Source organism: Cnephaeus nilssonii (genome assembly GCF_951640355.1).
Source record: "Cnephaeus nilssonii genome assembly, chromosome: 15".
Classification (NCBI taxonomy): Eukaryota; Metazoa; Chordata; class Mammalia; order Chiroptera; family Vespertilionidae; genus Cnephaeus; species Cnephaeus nilssonii.
Genome location: NC_137086.1, coordinates 1,249,920 through 1,262,477, shown reverse-complemented (window position 1 = coordinate 1,262,477; position 12,558 = coordinate 1,249,920). Strand labels below are relative to the sequence as shown.

General features: G+C 62.8%; 1 long non-coding RNA gene across 1 annotated transcript; it reads right to left on the bottom strand.

The window, feature by feature from the left end:
* Positions 1-833: 833 nt before the first annotated feature.
* Positions 834-3,158, bottom strand: LOC307111785. Its single transcript, XR_013814622.1, has 3 exons — positions 2,379-3,158; positions 2,095-2,262; positions 834-1,729 (listed from the first exon to the last, which is right to left on the bottom strand). It is a non-coding gene; the product is annotated as an uncharacterized lncRNA (long non-coding RNA).
* Positions 3,159-12,558: the final 9,400 nt, after the last annotated feature.

Below are 12,558 nucleotides of genomic sequence, written 5' to 3'. Positions count from 1 at the left end.
TCAGTCCGCGCTCAGCAGCGCAGCGGCCGATGGCGTCGGCGGGAGGCGCGGGGGGTGGGGACTCACGAGTTCCCGCCCCCCGCTCCTCCCACCGGCCCAATTGGCCACCCCGGCCACCCTGAGTCCCGCCCCCCCGCGCCTCCCACCCAATCGTGAGCATAGCGAAGGTACGGTCAATTTCCATATTACCCTTTTATTATGTAGGATAGCTAGTAGCCCTGCACACGAATCCATGCCAGTAGCTCTCTGCCGCCCTCCTGGAGCTCTCCATCCGCTGCCCGCCCTCCTGTAGCTCCACCCCTGCCCTGCCCGCTCCTGTAGCTCTCTGCCTCCCGCTTGTAGTTCGCTGCCCCACCCTCCTGCAGGTCCGTGATCTGGTCATTACGCGGTTGGTGGTTACGCCTCACAGCATAACGGATAATTAGCATATCCCTCTCTTATTATATAGGACTAGAGGCCCGATGCACAATATTCGTGCGAGGGGGGTCCCTCAGCCCAGTCTGTGCCCTCTCACAATTCAGGACCCTTGGGGAATGTCCAAATGCCAGTTTAGGCCAGATTGGGTCTAAACGGGCTGTCAGACATCCCTCTTGCAATCCCGGACCCCTCGCTTCTTACCGCCTGCCTGCTCGCTCCTTACCACTTGGCTCGCTGCTCCTTAGCACTGCCACGGAGGCGGGAGAGGCTCCCACCACCACCGCTGTGCTCGCCAGCCGTGAGCCCGGCTTCTGCTGAGTGGCGCTCCCCCTGTGGGAGCGCACTGACCACCAGGGGGCAGCTCCTGCGTTGAGTGTCTGCCCCCTGGTGGTCAGTGCATGTCATAGTGACCGGTTTTTCTGGTCTTTCTGCCATACTGGTTGCTGGGCTTTTATATGTAGAGATTTATAGTCCATCCATGCAATACCATGCAACTGTTATAAAGTGATGGCATATTTGTGTGTGCTTGCATATACAGAGCTCCAAGACATACTACCACGTGTAAAATACACGCTGTACACCCGGCTCTATAGCGTCTTGGAAGTACATGTGCATGTGTGGTTTTTAACCACAGCTGTGGAGTGCTTACGATTTTCCAGACACTGGTCTCCACCGGCCTAAGAGCTCTACAAACACTAAGTCACTTAATTCCCCCGCCAGCTCTACAAGGGAGATGGCGCTGTTCATCGCTAGAGGACGAGACTGAGGCGTGGAATACTGAACAATTTGCCCAAGTTACCCATCCACCCCTCTCCGTCTTCACAGGTGAATGTGGTGCTGTCTACCAATGTAGAAACTGGTAGGAAATTAGTTGACTAACTTAGGGGCATGTGAAGAGTCGGGGTGGGGGAGGAACCACTCACTCCTCCGTCTACTTGGACGCGGTCCATCTTTAACAAGCACATGTTTGCACACGTTTGGGTAATAAAGATGCATTAAAAGGGAGTGTGGGCGTGGTCCCGGGTGAGGCGTGTCACAGACTCTTCCGCAGGTCCGAGTAGCCTGTCGGGATGAGGCTGCACTCTCCCTAAATCTGGACCAGAAACTGGGTCAGTGTCTGAACCCCACAGACCAAGTCTCTGGTCCGGTTCCAATGTGGATCAGACCCGGGGCATCTTCCCAGCGCCTCCCTCCGGCGGCCGCCTCTCCTCTGCCTCCGAAGCCGGGCTCGGCCGGGACTTTAAGGAAGGCGTCCGGTCACGGTCCCCAGCCTGGCCGGTGAGGGGATCCCAGGAAAGTTCTTTTCTTTTTCCTAAAAAAAAAGCAGAAAACAATCCCCATATTCGATCTTTCTTCCAAATCCAGCAGAACCCAGGTGGGGGCACAGACTCTGTTTGGGGGAGTGTCCAGGCGATGCCACCGCTCAGCCAGGTGTGGGAAGCAGATGGTGCCCGGGCCACATGGGGGTGCCCGGAAGCAGGCATTTCAGACACGTGAGAGCCCAGGAGGTCTCCCAGGAGGGGAGAGGCTGTGATGTGGGCACCCAGGATGGCCCCCCGACCGGGGGGCATGGCCTGGCCAGAGAGAGCAGGACGAGGGCCCCACAGAGCTGACGGGGAGTGAGAGGAAACCGGGGCACTGAGGCCCAATCCCAGACCCCGCCCAGGACCATCGCACCTGCTGGGGCCCCGCTCACTGCTCGTCACTGCGAACCCGGGGGAGGCGACGTGGCGGGCTCAGAAGTCGTCGCAGAAGAGAAATCGGGGTCTGTCCCCATCTCCGCGCCTCTCGCACCCCTGACCCGGTTCTGCCTGCACGCAACCCTCTCGGGTCCTTCCTTGGCCCCTAGAAAGCAGAAGCAGGCGCTGAAGCAACCCGTCAGTCGATGCAAGGACACGCGGAGCAGGAAGCTGGGCTCCGCCCCCTGGAAGGCGGGGCTCCCCCACCTGCAGCGCAGTTACCTGGTTCCCTCCCGGAAGGTTCCGGGTTCCGCTCTCCAGAGGTGCTCTCCCCGCCTGGAGGACAAAGGCGGGGGGAAGACACGGGAGGACGTGGCAGCAGAAGAGGACACGGCGTAGTGAGGGCCTGCAGGCGGGGGGGGGGGGGTTGGAGCTGGGAGACGGGGAGGGGGAAACGGGAGACGTCTGTGAAGCTATCAACTTAAACACAAACAAACAAACAAAAACAGAGTCCCTGTGGTGTGTTTACGTTCATTAAAACCCCGCCCCAAAACCAACTTCCGTAGCAAGACAGCACCTGGCTATGAATGACTGGTCCAGGCAAAATGGCCCCATTTGTGAGCAGCTGACGGCCCAGGGGCTCGCATCCACAGACCCCCACCAAGACTGAGGGCTCATCTAACACTAGCAGCCCTGCGCACGGATCCGTGCACCAGCAGCTCTCTGCGGGGCCTGGCCGCTCCGCGCCCACTGCCCGGAGGCTCTCCGCAGCCATGAGGCCCATCCGCGGCCGGGCGCGGAACGCTTACCTCGTCACCGGGGCGACGAAACAAGCATTCTGCCAGGCCGCTCACGCTGCCCGCTCTCAGCAGTCACCCACCCCGGGACTGGGGGATTCCGGCGGGGCTGAGAGGACTGGGCGCCGCCATCTTGTGGCTATGGGCACCGCCATCTTTGTGACGGAGTGACAGTTAATTTGCATATTACCCTTTTATTAGATAGGACTAGAGGCCCGGTGCACAAAATTTGTGCATGGAGGAGGGTTGTCCCTCAGCCCAGCCTGTACCCTCTCCAATATGGGACTCCTCGAGGGATGTCCGACTGCCCATTTAGGCCCGATCCCGGTGGGCAGTCAGATCCCTAAACGGGCAGTCGGACATCCCTCTCACAATCCAGGACTGCTGGCTCCCAACTGCTTGCCTGCCTGCCTTCCTGACTGCCCCTAACCGCTTCTGCCTGCCAGCCTGATCACCCCCTAACCACTCTGCTGCCAGCCTGTTTGCCCCCAACTTCCCTCCTCTGCCGGCCTGGTCACCCCTAACTGCCCTCTCCTGCAGGGTTGATCACCTCCAACTGCCCTCCCTTGCAGGCCGGGTCCCTCACAACTGCCCTCCCTTGCAGGCCGGGTGCCTCTCAACTGCCCTCTCCTGCTGGCCATCTTGTGGTGGCCATCTTGTGTCCACATGGGAGCAGGATCTTTGACCACATGGGGGCAGCTATATTGTGTGTTGCAGTGATGATCAATCTGCATATTACTCTTTTATTAGATAGGATAGAGGCCTGGTACAGGGGTGGGGGCCAGCTGGTTTTCCCTGAAGGGTGTCCCGGGTCAGGTGGGGGTTCCCTTGGGGTGAGCCGCAGTTTGCCAACCACTGCTCTAGACACACTCCTCACATCCCTCACCAAAGTTCACTGAACATGGATCACCCCCCTAAATGTAAGACACGAGGCATGAAACTCCGAGAAGATAACACAGGTGACAAGCTAGATGGCCGTGAGGATGCGATGACTTTCCATCTACAACCACGGAAGTATGACGTCAGGCGTGAGGAGGGGCTTAACTAAAATGTAAAACACAAGGGCGGTGCCTGGGGCGCTGGGACTCGTGTTCGGAAGCCTGACCAGCATCGGCCGGAGGGAGAACGTGAGGCAGGTGTAGGACGGGGTCAGGCGAGGAAGGTGACCTAACCTCAAAGTTCTACAAAGCCCTTCACTGTGCTCACGAGCACGCTGCATGTTCAGGAATATTACACACTTTATGGTCAGAAGAACGGGCACATTCCGCATACCCACACTCGTTGTTTTAGGAAAAGCCATGTAGGTTGGGAATTAAATAACGTTCACAAAGCTGCCCTACCACACGCCAGCACCAGCAAATCGGCGGGAAGCTGCCATTGGAAAGTTCATGTTTCCATTTGTTAATTTATGTTTTATTGGCAGATCTGGGAAAACTGAATGGTCCCACAGAGGGCCTGAAGGGTCAACCGTTGACAAGAATCAAGTGTGTGGTTCATTCCTTGCCCGCCCACCGGCGCAGGGTGGAAGGGAAGTCTGAGGAAATGGTATCACCAGTGGCCCCAGGATCCCGTTACCATGACCTGTGAGAGAATACTGAGTTTAACAACAAGCCCGATAATCTCTGCATGAGCATGATACCAAGTTAGAAGCAAATGAATGCCAATCTGGAAAAGAACTGAGGAAGAAGGGGAAGGAGAAAAGAGAACGATGATCTGGGAGTGAGAGCACCCAAGGGTGCTGGGAGCATAAACTGAGAAAGTTCAAGACCTCTCTGAGCTTCTGCTGTGTCACCTATAAAATGAGAGAGCAAGCATTACATGAGATCCACATGGAGAGCCTCATGTATGTTACAGCAATAATGCACACAGGGTCATCAACACCAACATCATCACCACCACCATCACCACCATCACCATCACCATCACCATCACCATCATCACCATCATCACCATCACCATCATCATCACCATCACTATCATTTCACCATCACTGTCATCACCATCTCTGCCATCATCATCACCATCATCACCATCATTTTTACCATCATCATCATCACTGTCATCATCACCATCACCATAATCACCATCATTTTTACCATCACCATCATCATTACCATCATTATCATCACCATCACCATCATCATAATCACCATCAATGGTGCGGTCAGCTTGGGGGCCACGGTGGGTCGCCCTCCAGTGTTTAATTCTAGGAAATGCGCGCTGGGCCCGAGTTCAAAGGCCTCTTAGTCATGCACCTCCTGTCACCAGCGAGCGGCTCTGGTGGACGGGGACCCTCCCTCTGGGCCGCCGTGTCCGCACTGTGCAGCCGGAGGTAAATGGTATCCCCCACCAGGGCTGCCACGCGGGGACGGGGCCTCAGCCAGCCGTGACTCTGTTAGCAAGAGACAGAGCAAGCTGCCCTGGGCTCGGCCACCCAGGGGCCCGTGTCCCGGGGACAGGGCGTGGAAGACCAATGGCCACGTCCCCAGTGCAGAGGCCGGCGGGGAGTCTCCGGTTGCCCCTGGATAGGCCGGCCCCGCTCCAGCCCCCTGAGCCCGGTTCCCATCTGCCCGGAGGAGATAAGCGGCTCCTGGCCCCGATCTGCAGAAGGGAGATAATGAGATGCGTGAATCCAGGGGGAGCGGCCCCTCCCAAGGGCTCTTCTCACACAAATGCTTTTCTCGCTCAGCCCCGGGGGCAGAAAGTGAGAAAAGATCACAATAAAGAGGAAGAGGAGGAAAAGGAAGATGCCTGCCATTCCTTTCCTTAACTAAACCGGGAGCAGATGCAGAGGGAGGTGCAGAGGACGGAGCCAGGGCCGCCCGGAGCTGCTTTTACAACCTTGGCCCCGCGCCAGGGAGCCGGGAGGAGCGGACGGAGTGCGTTTTCTGGCTCTGGCTCCGCGGCTGCAGGAAGCACACCGGCCCCGGGGAGCCCCGTGCCAGGAGCCGCCGCGGCGCCCGCAGATGGGCCGCGGTCAGGAGAGCTGGCCGGCAGCTCTGTGCGATGCGTGCACAGAAGTCTCGGAGCCGTAGGCGTTCCATTCAGAGCGAAGTCGGGGGAAGAGCAGAACGGATGAGCCTGGGCGGAGCTGGCGGGCTCTCCGGGCCGTGTTTGATGATAAAGGCGCAGAGCACAATGTGGGCTCGGCTCTCCAGCACAATATGGCTCCCCATATGGAGCGGGCGCGGATCGGCCCGCGAAGCAGCGAAAATAAACAGAACAGATGCCCCGGAGCGCGTGTCTGCGCCCACCGGTACCCGCGCGCGGGAGAATTTCTACCAGTTCTCCAGCTGGCACGTCCCTCCCTCCCCCCACGTCCCCCCGGGATCTCGGGAAGCCGCGGGGACACGGAGGAGAGCGAGCCGCGGCGGGAAGAGGCTCCTGAGGCGGCGAGGGCCCCGCAGAGGGCGCTGAACCCCACGCGCAGCTCCCACACGGAGCCGGAGCCGCGGACAGGGCCCCCCAGGTCAGGGGCAGGGGGCACGGTTCAAAGCCCACGTCCCCGAGACCGGGTGCGTCCCTGAGCTTCGTCTCCTCCTGGGGACGGCGCCGGGATCCTGGCCGGGCCCCTGAGAACATGCAGGGAGGAGCCCTGGCCGGTGTGGCTCAACGGATAGAGCGCCGGCCTGTGGACCAAAGGGTCCCGGGTTCGATTCCCGTCAAGGGCACGTACCTCAGATGCAGGCTCCTACCCAGCACTGGTCGGGGCTCATGTAGGAGGCAACCAACCGATGTGTTTCCCTCAGATCGAGGTTCCTCAATGGGACCTCGCTCGGCCTCGCCTGCTGCCTGGTGAGAAGCCGCGCTGGGCGCTCACACACAGCCTAGCACCTGCCAGCGGCCACACCTGCCAGCCCCCTGCGCCTGCCGGGCCCCCTGCGCCTGCCGGCCCCCCTGCGCCTGCCGGCCCCCCTGCGCCTGCCGGCCCCCCTGCGCCTGCCAGGCCCCCCTGCGCCTGCCGGCCCCCCTGCGCCTGCCGGCCCCCCTGCGCCTGCCAGGCCCCCCTGCGCTTGCCGGCCCCCCTGCGCCTGCCGGCCCCCCTGCGCCTGCCGGCCCCCCTGCGCCTGCCGGCCCCCCTGCTCCTGTCAGACCCCCTGCTCCTGTCAGACCCCCTGCACCTGCTGGCCCCCCTGCACCTGCCAGGCCCCCCTGCACCTGCCAGACCCCCCTGCACCTGCCAGACCCCCCTGCACCTGCCAGGCCCCCTGCACCTGCTGGCCCCCCTGTGCCTGCCAGCCCCCTGCACCTGCCAGACCCCCCTGCACCTGCCAGGCCCCCCTGCACCTGCCGGCCCCCCTGCGCCTGCCGGCCCCCCTGCTCCTGTCAGACCCCCTGCTCCTGTCAGACCCCCTGCACCTGCTGGCCCCCCTGCACCTGCCAGGCCCCCCTGCACCTGCCAGACCCCCCTGCACCTGCCAGACCCCCCTGCACCTGCCGGGCCCCCTGCACCTGCCGGCCCCCCTGCGCCTGCCGGCCCCCCTGCACCTGCCGGGCCCCTGCACCTGCCGGCCCCCCTGCACCTGTCAGACCCCCTGCACCTGTCAGACCCCCTGCACCTGTCAGACCCCCCTGCACCTGCCGGCCCCTGCACCTGTCAGACCCCCTGCGATGTCCCCACAGGTGCCAGGATTCACCGCCCGAGGCCGGTCCACGGCTGGTGCTTCAGACACGTCTCAGGCGCTGAGCAGGGAGGTGGGAGGAGGGACCCCTCCCCGCACCCAGGAGGCCTCTCCGTGGACAACAGCTGGATGTGCCCTGCGTGGCGCCCGCGTGGCACGATCAAGCGGCCACCATCTGCGGCTCCGCCGCGAGGCGAGGAGAAAATAGCGCCCACGTCCCCCGCACTCCAGCTGTCCTCGCAGCCAGGGCTCGGGGGCTTTCTTCTAAAATTAAAATGAAATAAAAGCCTCACTTTCCCGTCCGGAGAGCACTCGTCCGAGGAGCCGGGACAGGAGCCGGGGCCACGGTCCGAGCCGCCTCAGCGCCGAGCAGGACAGGGCGCCCCTTTCCCCGAGGCGGGCGCCCTGAGGACACAGAACAGCAGCCCGAGCGCTGGGGTCGCGCCCCTGCGTGCACAGCTGGAGGAGGGGTGACGTCCCAGCCCACACCCCACGCCGCTGCAGCCCTGGGGACTGGGGCACCCCGCAACACCCCAGCTTCTGTTCCCTTCCTCCTCCTCCCCCTCCCCCCTCCCCCTCCCTCCCCCTCCCTCCTCCCCCCCCTCCCTCCCTCCCTCCCTCTCCATCTCTCTGGTTCCATGTTCATCTAAGAGGCTCCCACCACCGTTTCAGAGCCAACATTTTCTGTGATTTTTCCTTTGCGGGCATTTTCACAAACATCCAAATCTACAGTCGCTCCCACCCCAGTGATCCTGCGCCTGCTGGACACAGACGAAGAGACAATGAACCCCCACACCCCCCCCCCCCGGGCACCGCCAGCCCCCGAAGCCTGGCTGAGACGGTACAGGAGCGAGCGCTGCCGCGGATGCTCGGGGACCCTCTCCTTCCCTCCCTCCCCACCAACCCGGGCGCGGGCAGCGGCGGCCTCCCGGGTCCCTCCCGCTTCGGAGGCGAGAGGCGGCCGGACGCCTCCATCCTCAGGACCCCCCCCCCAGCCCGCCCACACGAGGGCCCAGAGCAGCTCCGCGCCGGCCAGGGCGTGCCTCTGCACACACGTGCGCGAAGTAACCGCAGAATGTGCCCTGTGCCTTACACGTGTGTCCGTCAGCTTCACCGCTCTGTCACATGTCGGGCTATTTCGTGACGAGGCGGTTAGGCCTGCGTCTTGGCCTCAGCAACGTCTGATCTCGAAGGGACACACGCACCCGGAGGCGGTGCCCGGCGCGCGGCTAACTGACCCGGCGTGGCCAGGCCCCCGGGCGGGCTCCTTAGGGAGCTGCTGACGGCCCTGGAGCAGCTGGCGGAGGAGCGGTAACGCGCCGTGACACGCAGGCCGTGACACGCAGTCCGTGACACGCAGTCCGTGACACGCAGTCCGTGACGGGTCCCAGAGTGGCATGGGCGCACCGGAGCGCAGAGCCGGGGGCGTGGGCGATGAGCCGTCCGCAGGAGGCAGGGCCGCGCCCGGCAGCACAGCCGGGGCGGGGGGGGGGGGGGGGGGGGGGAGGCAGAGGCACGTGTCTCAGGCGGAGCTCCCGGCATTCTGAGCCGGCCCGCCCCTCGCCGCCACCGTCTGCTGCGCGCTGTCCACCCCCTCCCCCCATGAGGGCCTCGGAGGATGAGGGACTTCGCTCCTCGTGAGCTTCTGCCCCACGGAGGCTGCCCATGTGACCAGGCCCGGAGCGGAGATTGGCAGGGTGGGCGGGCCTCACCGGTCAGGCCAGCCCCTTCCCCACCGGGTCCCACAGCCGGAGAGAGACGCCCTCCGAGGGGCCTGGCCCGCTCTTCCCGGCCAGGCCTCTGGCGGACACAGCCGTGAGGCCCGAGCGGAGGACCCAGCTGGGCCCCCCTGGACCCAGACACAGAGAAACGGAGAGAACAAACGCCGATTCCCACACTGTGGTCTTGGTCACGCAGCAGGAGCGCACGGATACAACGCCCGCCGCTCGCGATTCCGCGTGTGCCTGACATCCGTGGAGAGCTGCCATCGGGCTCCCCGCCTGCATCCTCTGCGGAAGGAAGGATGGCTGTCCCCCAAGTCCTGCAAAGGGACGGGAAGGCTGCTGGCCCAGGAGAGACTCCACGAGGTCACAGTTCGATCCCCGGTCAGGGCACAGGCCTGGGGTGCAGGCTTGATCCCCAGTGAGGGGCGTGCAGGATCCATGATTCTCTCTCATCGTTGATGTTCCTCTCTCTCTCTCCCTTCCTCTCTGACGTCAATAAACACATTTTTTAAAAACCAGTGTGCTCACAGGTGTGCCCTCGCACCTGGAACCACAAGCTCCGTCCTGGGCGGGACGCCCAAGTCCCCCCCTCAGCTCCTCCGTGTACCCCCGGCACCCACAGGGACACCGGGAACCCAAGGGGCCAGGTGGCCACCGGGTCTCCGACACCCAGGCCGGCTCGCAGACCCCCCCCCCTCGTGAAGACCTGCGCGTCGCACCGAGGGCCGGAGGGGCAGGGCAAGGGCGCCCGTCTCCTTGCTATGGCGCACGGTGGCCAGGACGAACGCGCCGTAACGCGCAGGCACCTCCGGCACGCGGAAGGGAAACGGGTTAGCGTCGTTGGCTTGATCGTCTCCTCCGTTCGCCGCGTCCACCCCGGGGCTTCCTGCGTGGGCACCGCACGCTCTGTGTGTGCGACGGCCCCACCTCTCACCCCGCCGCACGGGCCGCGGCTGCGCCCAGAGCCCAGACTCCGGGGTCCGCCGGGCAGCCTCACGGACGGCGCGGGGCTTAGGGGAAGCCGCCGTTGTACAGGACCCCGTCCCCGGCACGGGTCGGAAGTCACCTTCTTTTCCTGCCGGGATCCCGGCGCCGTGGCGTGTGAAGGCGCGCGCACTCGGCTGCCCCGGGGTGGTGGTCGCCGCGGGAAACGCCTTCCGGGGCGCGTTCGTTGGCCCCCCTAAAGCAGACGCTCGTCTGACGGTGCGGGCGCTGCCGTGAGCCTCACCCGGAAGGCGTCCCTCTCAGGCACCAACAGCCCCGCACCCACACGGCAGACCGGCCCGGGAAGACGCTCGGGTGGGGGGGGGGGAGGGGAGTGCGCAGACTGGAGGCGGGGACCAGGGATGGCGGCCCCTCCTGCCGCTCCAGCCTGCCCACCCCCCACGCTGCTCAGAGCGAGGCCCTGGGCGTGGGCCGGGGTGGGAGACCGGGGAGAGAGGTCCAGTGGGGGATGGAGGGGGGGGATGGGGGATGGAGGTGGGGGAGGAGGTGGGTGGGGGCCTCACACACACAGACACACACAGACACACACAGACACATGCACACTCATGCACACACACATACACTCACACACGCACACGCATGCACACACACGCACACACACATGCACACACTCACATTCTCACACTCACACACTCAGACTCACACACACTCACACGCACACAGACCGGATCTGCCCGAGCCTCCATCTCTGTCGCCGGCAGGTCACTGCGTGGAAAAGCTTGGTTAAATCAGCCACCTCCACCGGACAGCGATCTCGGGGTGGCCTGGCATTCCCAGAAATTCTGGACACGAAGGGACTGAGTCAGATAGGGCCATGGGCCTCGCCGTGGCGCCGTGCCCCGGGCCCGTGGAGGAGCCGGCCGCCCGCGGCAGCTTCCAGGGACTGCGGGCTGACCTTGGCCGCGACCGGCCCGCCAGGATGTGAGGACAGCGTGGCGTCTGCACAGGCCCGCGGGGCAGCGGGGGAAAGACTCGGACGATCCGATCCGAGAGCGGCAACGGGCCGAGAAGTCCGTGGGCAGGAGAGGCGGTATGGAGCGGATTTACCGCCGGTGCTGATAAATCGACAGTGAAATTAAAAAGCTTAATGATTCCAGCAGGGGTATGAGAGGCGTCTTTTCCCACGGATCATATGAAAACGTTTCAAAGCATTTCCCAGCAATAAAACATCTGTGACCCAATTTACTACAAAAAAAAAGAATAAAACCAAGAGCTGGTAAGGCAGGGAAGGGCCCGCGTGCATCAGGCCGGGGGAGCGGGCGCTTATGGATCCTGGGGGGGGGGGGGGGGGGGCTCTGCAGGACCCACAGCGCCCGGGGAGGATGGAAAAAGGCTCCGAGCAGATCCCCGACCAGAGGAGAGGGGCCGCGAGCTCGCTAATGGAGGGACGACGGCCCCTGGGAGCTGGTGAGGAAGGCGGAGCGGGATGAAGGTTTTAAGAACAAAAACGCACTGGGGAGTACGGCGCCCGAAAGCACGGTTACAATAACCCCAGGACGCCCTCCCTCCTGCGCCGGTGCTGCCGATGGAGCAGGGCGGCGGGCGGCAGGGTTCCGCCTCCAAAGCTAGGCGAGGCCGGCACTTCGGGACCGCGGGTCGGCAGAGGCTCCGGGAGAAACAGCCTCTTCGGGAAAACGGAGACGGCTGCAGAGGAGCCGAAGGAGATTGTTTTAAACGGAATAAAAGTTGGCAAAAACCGGACCTAAAGAAGGTGTAGAACACCGACGACATCGACAATTCGCTAACAGAGACACAGGCAGCGCCCGCCCCGCGCGGCGGGAGCGTCAATGGCGCCAAGACTGACTGGATGGACTCGATGGTGGACGTTCTCGGGCTCTGCGTTTCTATCGTCACTTCAGTCTGATTCTCCGGGACCAGCCAGTGGGAGCCATTCGTTAGGCACGTGCACTTTGAGCACGTGACTACAAACACACTCCGGGAAGCGTTTTCTGAGGGAACTACTTGGCTAACCTGTGATCTTCATAAACAGAAGGTGGGTTTCAAAAATAGAATTTCTTGTCAATACCCCTTTAAATGAACATTTTACATAAAAACAAATTCATTGCCCAGCCAGCATGGCTCAGTGGTTGAGCGTCGACCTATAACCAGGAGGTCACGGTTCAATCCCCGGTCAGGGCACAGGCCTGGGTTGTGGGCTCCATCCCCTGTGTGGGGCGTGCAGGGGGCAGCCGATCCATGATTCTCTCTCATCACTGATGTTTCTCTCTCTCTCCCTCTCCCCTCCTCTCTGAAATCAATAGAAATAAAAAAAGAACTGTGATTGCTTGAAGGATTCGTTCTGTCACCCAATGAA